Raw genomic sequence first — 9,018 nt, forward strand, 5'->3', positions numbered from 1 at the left:
TACATCGATCCGGTCGACCCCCAATGCATGAACTAGATCAAGGTCAAGTTATTGGCTCTACCTTAGAATGACAGTCTTTGGTAGATTCATTAAGTTAGCGATATTGCTTATTGCTTTCATTATTTATCTAAATTACAGCAATATCACTCTGCCCGATTAGGATTGATCTAGATCAGGCCTTATATATTGTTTAGCCCATCGTTTGTTAATCTAAAACTGATCTAATCTATGTATTAAACGATGAGTTACTGTTTTATCGGTTGTTTTACATCAATCTTGATCGTGCATAGTGTGCGGTTAGAGCATGTTGTGTCTTGAGTAGATTTATTGACTAGCGAAAACTGTTCCATGGCCCGTTATCACGGCCTATGTGATTCTGCCTCACACCCCACTGTTAGCACCGTGGAGTGGGGATCGTTATTCGGTAGATCTATTCCTGATAAGGCATGACTTTAACTGTGCGCTATGCCTGAATCAGCTGTTTTAATCGATATAGAGTGCTTTCACAAACAGTTCGCATCACGAGACTGTTGAAGTAAAGATAGGTTGAAAGATATGTTAGCCTCATGATCTTATTATTATATTACGGCCTGCATAATTCTGCCTCATGCCCCACTGATATTAGTAATGAGTTAGGGTCGTCGAGTCTATTGTTATTTTTACGGCCTGCATGATTCTTCCTCATGCCCCACTAGGAATAGCGATAGATGAGATCTAACATGTTCATTAGATTTTTCTTTAGTAAACAGTTAAATGGTGTTGAATTGTTTCTTTATATAAAATGGGTTCGGTTGCTTGTAATCATTGGCTCAGCATAAACCAATCATTGTTGACATCTTATTGCCATTGATTAATATCTGCTCAAATAACAACATTTATCTTGAATGATAACCAATTCTTCTTATATAACCCAATGAGCTTTAACCAATTTATTCTCATGAATATGCTGGAATCGACTGTTTAGTCGATCTCCTTTCATATCGGCTCTCAGAGCCGCACATTTGGGACTATCTAGCAACACCAGCAAGTTTCGCTCTTAATTACTGATAAGCTTTTTCTCCTTGTCAATTACAGGGTCAAATTGACTGGCATGTCTCGGGAGGAGTGCACAGGATCGACCATCCCTACGCTGAAGCTAGGCGGATCTACAACTCTATCGAGCAGACCCTTCTGGCTTGCTACGTGTGTCCTCGGCATGGGACGAAAATTCTATGTCGACACACGTTTCTGGCACACCCAGTGGGACCCCACAATCGTCATGGCGGTTCACAACAACAACTGACATCCTTATGCTGCATTATGAAGATCTACCTGATGGGGATAAGGGTATCATCAACAAAGCTACAGATGAGTTTCAGAATAAATGTTTGTTGTCCTACACTAAAACACGTGACAACACAATTGTTCAGAAATTTCCACTACCAAGAGTTCTGTTATACGGGCAGACAGATACAACTGAAGATGAAGACAGGCGTTTCTTTAAGGAAGTTGTAGACAAATGTGTTCGTGATGCCATATCAAGCCATAACGAAGCTTTCGTGGACATATTCCACAACACCATGAGAGAGGTGATTCATGGATTTCTAGTTGGTCAAGGCGGACCAGCTTATTACAACATTCTAGATCCGTCGGCCTAAGGGACTAATTAAGTCGGTACCAGCCATCAAGAAGCAGCACCAGCTGGTAATGGTGATGTCTAGTTAGTTCAGGGTTCATCTGAACAGGCTCAAGGAACTACTATAAATCAGATACAGTACAATCCTAGATCGTCAGTACAAGCATGTGCAACAACCGACGGGGCAAAGTCAGAACTAGGTGATCAATTTTGGCACATCAGGCCACATACTGTCATCAGCTCAAAAAATAGCACCATCAATTTAAAGGATCCGTAGAGATATAGATCCTTATGTCTACAATTAGAGACTTCAAGTAGGAAGCCAGCAAAGGGCCCAACAGATTGAGATTCCACAAGGGTATCACTATGGCACGAATTATAACACCCTTCACATGATGCCAAATCCAGGATACCAAGGCACACATGATTTCAATCCACATATGGGTCAGTAGGTGCAAAGAAATCCAAATCTACAAGCTGATGAATTACTCCTAAGGGTGACCGAGATGATGAAGAATCAGTTTGGTCTGAAGCCAAAAGGGTTGACCTTTTCATACAAATGCCCATATCTAGAATGGTATGATTTGGTCGCTCTTCCCATAAATTATAGGCTCCTAGAGTTTGCTAAGTTTACTAGCTAAGACAGTACAAACACGATAGAATATGTCAGTCGGTATCTTACACAATTGGGCAAAGCATCAGTTGAGGATCACCATCGAGTTCGTTTCTTCTCCTTGTCCTTATCAGGGCCAGCCTTCACTTGGTTTTCATCATTGCCAGTCAATTCCATTTCCAATTAGGCTGACCTAGAGAAGAAGTTTCATACATATTTTTGCACTAGGACTGGAGAAAATAAGATTATTGATCTGACAACTATAGGATAGAAGACTAATGAATCAAGCACTGAATTTCTTCAGAGGTTTTGAGAAACCAGAAACTTATGCTTCTCCTTAAACTTTGCTAATGATCAACTAGCTGCTTTAGCTGTTCAAGAAATGCTGCCGATGTGGAAAGAAAAGCTGCTGGGACAAGAATTTAACAACTTGGGTCAATTGGCTCAACGAGTAGCAGTGCTCAATAGCCAATTCCAAAGTATGCGTAGAGATACCCGGTTCTAGAAGAGTACCACAGTAGCCAAAGCTTATGATCCATACTCAGTCGATGACGACTATGAAGATGAAGAAGAAGAGGTTGCTGCAGCTAAATGGAATTGGGGCAGGAAGACAGTAATGGTGCCAAATCCTAGGGGAAAAGGAGTTGAGGAGAGCTATGACATTGATGTCACCAAATCAGATAAGCTCTTCAATTTCTTACTTGAGAAAGGGTAGATCAAGTTGCCCGATGGTCATGTCATATTGCCCCCTGATTAATTAAAGAATAAGAAGTTCTATAAATTCTATAGTGCTACTTCTCATTCCACCAACAAATGTAGAATTTTCCGATAGCATATACAGAGGGCTATTCAGCAGGGGAGGCTCAAATTTGAGACGCCTTGGAAAATGGAAGTTGATGATAATCCTTTCCTAGGAGATCTAAACATGGTTGATGTTAGTCTATTCAAAGGAAAAACTAAGGTCCTAACATCAACCAAATCAAAAGAAGCTAGAGCAGTCGATCCCAAGATGCAAATATCGGCTGACGAGTATAGAGAGATTAGGAGACATCGTGCCGAGCAAAAGAGCTGATATGAGCAGGGAGAGACGTCAAAAGCAGAGATGACAAAGCCACGGGTTACATCTCGAATTTTGTTGAATAAGTGGCAGCAGCAGAAAGAAAAGGATTATCAGTGTTGGTTAAGGGATCAAGCGTACCAGCATCAACTGAAAGAAGAGAGGTATGAAAGGAAACAAGCCGAATTACATTGGAATTGTCTTTTTTCAGACATTGCTAGAATGAAGGTTTGAAGTTGCCTACCAGACATGACTGTCTAGAATGTAGCAATCAATATAAGGAGTATAGGCAGTCTCAAACTAGCCATCGGTCTATCCATGATCAAGATGCATATCATCATAATAACATGGATCGACGCTTAAAAAATAAAAGTGTTCATGATCAGCTTGGAAAAAGAGTTGTTGATCAGGACTAGGCTGATCATAGAGAGGAAGGCTACGAAAGAAAGTATGTTTGGTAGGAATGTTAATGGTGTTCAGGAGGTTTAACAAGGAGCCAGAAGAGAATGGTGCAACACCTAAGGAATAAAGAGATGGAACAGGCTTGGGCATCCGGTAAACCTTAAGTATGAGCCAATAGCCGATAGAAAGCAACCATCGGCTAATATTCAAATGGCTTTTCTGTTGCCATCAGAATTCAGAGTCAATGGTGAAAGCCAACAACCAATCCAAGCAGTTGGCTTTAAAAATTTGTATTAATAGATAATCCAATAGATGGTATAGATGGCAAACTAGGACATGGCTTCATGTCGGCCGATGAATTAGAAGAAGTAGATATTGGTCCTAGAGATAGACCTAGGCTGATGTACATAAGTGCTAAGTTGGATCCGGAGTATAAGTGGGAATTAATTGATTTATTAAAGGAATTTAAAGACTACTTTGCTTAGAAATACTATGAGATGCCTGGTTTAGACCAGCCAATTGTTGAACATCGGTTGCCAATCAAACCTGGATATCGATCGTTTAAACAAGCTCCGAGGAGATTCAACCCGAATGTACTTGATGATATCAAAAAGGAGACTGAAAGGTTGCTGGAAGCAAAATTTATCCGACCATGCCGATATGTAGAGTGGATATTGAATGTTGTCCCTGTATATAAGAAGAATGGAAAATTGAGGGTTTGCATTGATTTCAGGGATCTAAACAAAGCCACACCTATGGACGATTATCTGATGCTGATTGCTGATATGTTAGTTGATGCAGCAGCTGGGCACAAGGTTATTAGCTTCATGGACGGTAATGTAGGATACAACCAAATTTTCATGGCTGAGGAAGACATAGCAAAGACCGCTTTCAGGTGCCCCGGTGCAATCGGTCTATTCGAGTGGGTTGTGATGACCTTTGGTCTAAAGAATGCCAGAGCAACTTATCAAAGGGTGATGAATTACATTTTCCATAAGTTGACAGGCAGGATGGTTGAGATCTACATCGATGATGTGATGATAAAATCCATAGGGTACAAAGAACACCTAGCTGACTTGCGTGAGTCTCTGGAATGCACGAGGAAGCATGGTTTGAAGATGAATCCTAATAAGTGTGCTTTTAGAGTATTAGCCAGACAATTTTTAGGATTCATGGTCCATAAGAGAGGAATCGAAGTTGGTCAGAAAAGCGTGAAGGCAATTGATGAAGCAGTTCCCCTGACTACCAAAATAGAATTGTAGTCTCTGCTTGGTAAGATTAATTTCATCAGAAGATTCATTTCAAATTTTTCGGAAAGGATCCTGCCGTTTTCTCCCTTGTTGAAGTTGAAAAATGATCAAGAATTCAAGTGGGGTGATATACAACAAAGGGCATTTGAAGAAATAAAAGAATATATGAAGTATCCACCTGTGCTAGTCCCTCCTCAGCAATGTAAGCCATTTAAGTTGTATATATCGGCTGGTGACAAGACAATTGGATCGGCCCTGATGCAAGAATTTGAAGGAAAAGAGAGAGTTGTTTTCTATCTGAGTAGAAGACTACTGGATCTAGAAACGAGATATTCTCCCACCGAAAAATTATGCTTGTGTTTATATTTCTCTTGCACTAAATTATGACACTACTTATTATTGGCTGAGTATACAGTTGTTTCCAAGGCTGATGTGGTTAAGCATATGTTATCAATGCCAATACTGAATGGAAGAGTGGGAAAGTGGATTCTTGCATTATCAGAATTCAACTTGAAGTACGAATCGGCTAAAGCAGTCAAAGGACAAGTAATGGCCGATTTTATCACCCAGCATCACAAGCCAAGCATTAGTTATGTAGAGCCGATGCCTTGGACGCTATTCTTTGATGGGTCATCATGCAAGCAGGGTGGTGGCATTGGTATTGTTATTATTTTGCCTCAGGGGGCAAGTTTTGAGTTTGCTTTTCCGACTGAACCAATGATCACTAACAATCAAGCAGAGTATGAAGCTATTCTCAAGGGACTTCAACTTCTTCACGAAGTAAAGGCCGAAGCAATTGAAGTATTTAGAGATTCATAGTTAATTATTAATCAGTTGGTTGGCCTATATGAGTGCAAAGAAGAGACTTTGAAAGGATATTATGATGAGTGCCAAAAGTTGCTCAAGGAGTTTCTTCGTATCTCTTTCCAATATATTCTAAGAGCATAAAACCAAGAGGCTAATCATCTAGCTCAAAGTGCATTAGGATATTGAATGTTTCAAGAAGTCTTGAGTAGTGAAACCTCAAGTAATGATTGGAGAGTTGAAATAGTCGATTACCTTAGAAATCTGTCTCAGAAAGTTACCAAAAGCTAAGGTATAAATCGGCTAAGTATGTTTTGTTAGATGATTAGTTATATTATAAAATAGTCAATGGGGTGTTGCTCAAATGCTTGAACCAATAAGAGGCTAAGGTGTTGATGGGTGAGGTGCATGAAGGGATATGTGGAGCTCATCAATCGACTTATAAGATGAAATGGATTATTCGTAGAACTAGATATTTCTAGCCAACGATACTGGAAGATTGCTTTGAACATTACAAGGGGTGCCAGGACTATCAATGTTTTGGTAATGTCCAGAGATTGTCTGCATCGGCCATGAATCCAATAATCAAACCATGGCTGTTTTGAGATTGGGGAATTGATTTAATTGGCCAGATTTTTCTGCCTTCAAGCAAAGGACATAAGTTTGTATTGGTAGCAATAGATTACTTCACTAAATGGGTTGAGGCAATTTCTTTGAAGATGGTAACCTCAAAGAACATGATTGATTTTGTCAGGGAACATATTGTGTATCATTTTGGGATTCCTCAAACAATAACTACCGATCAAAGGACAATGTTCACATCAGAAGAGTTCAGGGATTTTGCTGCCAGTATGGGAATCAAGCTATTGAATTCCTCCCCTTGCTATGCCCAGGCTAATGGCTAGGCAGAGGCGTCTAACCAGATTATGATTAAGCTGATCAAGAAAAAGATCGAGGAACAGCTAAGGAAGTGGCATTCGATGCTAAATGAGGCGCTGTGGGCATATAGGATGGCCTGCCATGGATCAATTAAAATGTCACCTTACGAACTTGTGTATGGCCATAATGCAGTTCTTCCTTGGGAAGTTTGGACTAGATTGACGTGTATTACGCTTGCAGAATGATTTGTCAGCTGAAGTCTACAAGAATCTTATGATAGACAATTTGGAAGATTTGAGTTGCCTTCGACTGCGTGCTCTTGAAAATATCAAAGCCAATAAACCGAGGGTTGTAAAATATTACAATAAAAAGGTCAAGATTAAGCGATTCTCTGAAGAAGACTTGGTCTGGAAAGTGAAATTGCCGATCAAATCAAAGGATAGTAAATTCGGCAAATGGTCCCCTAACTGGGAAGGACCTTATCGGATCAAATGGTGTGCACCTGGTAATGCTTATATTTTGAAAACACTAAAAGGAGAGGAAGAATTTGGCCAAGCAATCAACAAGAAATATTTAAAGAAAAATTATCCTAGCGTTTGGATCAATACTTAATAAGTGATCTATTCGGTCGATAGCCTTAATAGCCGATATCAGAAAGGTATTGTCTCCAGTGTAAAAATGAACCCAAAGGAGTAAAAACTGATACAATGTGTATCACCTATAGAAGCAAAGCAAACACGAATGAGGTGATGGGTATGAAGCATGAAACAAAGGGAAATCACTCAAGGAGAGGAGGTTGTTTGCTAAACGTCACCTATTACAAGTTATGGGCCAGAAAACACTTTGCCTACTATATCATCGGCCAGAGTATTGAAAGCTATAGAATTAGCGGTGCTCATAAAATCATCAACCAAGCGCTCATGCTTCCCAGGGTACGCTGCGTCTGGAAAACCATGGGGAAGAAGCCGAAGATTAAGGCCCGAACGGGCTTGTGTAGCAGCCAATGCCATGGTAGCGCCATGACGAACACTGTGGCAGAACCTCCTAAGGAATCGGGCCCACATGCACCTATCGTTGTCTTAACAGACCTCGGATAGCGTACACGAGTTCCCAACAACTCAACAGGTCTGTCGGGTGTCCTCGGGAAACCTGAATCATCCACGATTCTCTTTTCAAACAGGATCCCAATCACAGTCATTGCAGATTACAACAGTTTATTCAAATATATACCAGAGTAAAAGATAGCGGAAGTCTTAAGATAACATAGTTACAAACCAGTTGTTTTCAAACTTACAATACCACAGTGTCATACAACCATAGTAGCGGGATAATATTACATTAACTTTATTTATCAAACAAACTAGTGCCTTGTCCAAAGGCCATTCATCACTCCTCATCGTCATTGACTTCAAACACAGACATGCAGCAGGGACCAAAACAAGCCTGCGCATGCGACTCACCTGCAACAAGGGTTAACAAACCCTGAGTACAAAAGTACTCAACAAGACTAACCCGACGTAACGGGGTGTAAGACTTTAGAGATGCAGGGGTTTGGGGCAAGGTAAGGATGTAGCAAGATTCAAAAGTTCTTTGCCAAAAGCTTACTATTCTTCATTCTATTTTCAAGTTTACCACTAAGTTCTTTAGTTCATTATCTCAACTAAATATACATTTCCCATATTCCATTCCTTCTCATTCCATTCTTTTTCTCATATTTTAGTAATTCACCAGTACTACATTGCTTCTGTAATGAATCGAGTCTCCATATCCGCGGAGCACCGGCAATTCGAATTGATTCAAGTCCCAGCTGGGGATTCCTTATCACACGACATATGTAGAACTTAATCTTGCATATATCAACCTCGCTATCGGATCTTCCTATACTAAGCCGTCTCCACGCCACCCGAGAGCACAGCACACCTCAAATCCGGCCACATTCCAGCCACTGAGGGTACACGCTACTCCCGCCATCTCTCCACTCCCAGTGCGTGGGCATTCGTCTTAGTATCGGATTAGCCGAAGTAGGCTTACCGGAGTATGTGACCAGTACTACAAAGTGTCTCGTTCAGAAGATCCACAATGAGTGGCCTTTAAGCGACATAGTCGGCAACATTACCCAACATTCAAGATAAGTCACCCGACTAGTCTCTAATTCATTCTACATTCTTTCTTTCTTTGGCCAGTATGCCATCTTTGATTGTATCGAAACTTTTACTTTGAAAGCCTACCATAAAGCATACTAAGCATTCTACGCTTTTGTAAATGAAAACATCTTCAAGGATGGTAAACAATTAACAAGGAAGGTAATGCATCAAGTAGGTAACATTTGAATTAAACAACTTAATGCAATAAATAACATAGGTGATAAACTTTTCAAAGTAAACAAGGTAATGGCTTA

This window comes from Miscanthus floridulus, chromosome 15 (genome assembly GCF_019320115.1).
Source record: "Miscanthus floridulus cultivar M001 chromosome 15, ASM1932011v1, whole genome shotgun sequence".
NCBI lineage: Eukaryota > Viridiplantae > Streptophyta > Magnoliopsida > Poales > Poaceae > Miscanthus > Miscanthus floridulus.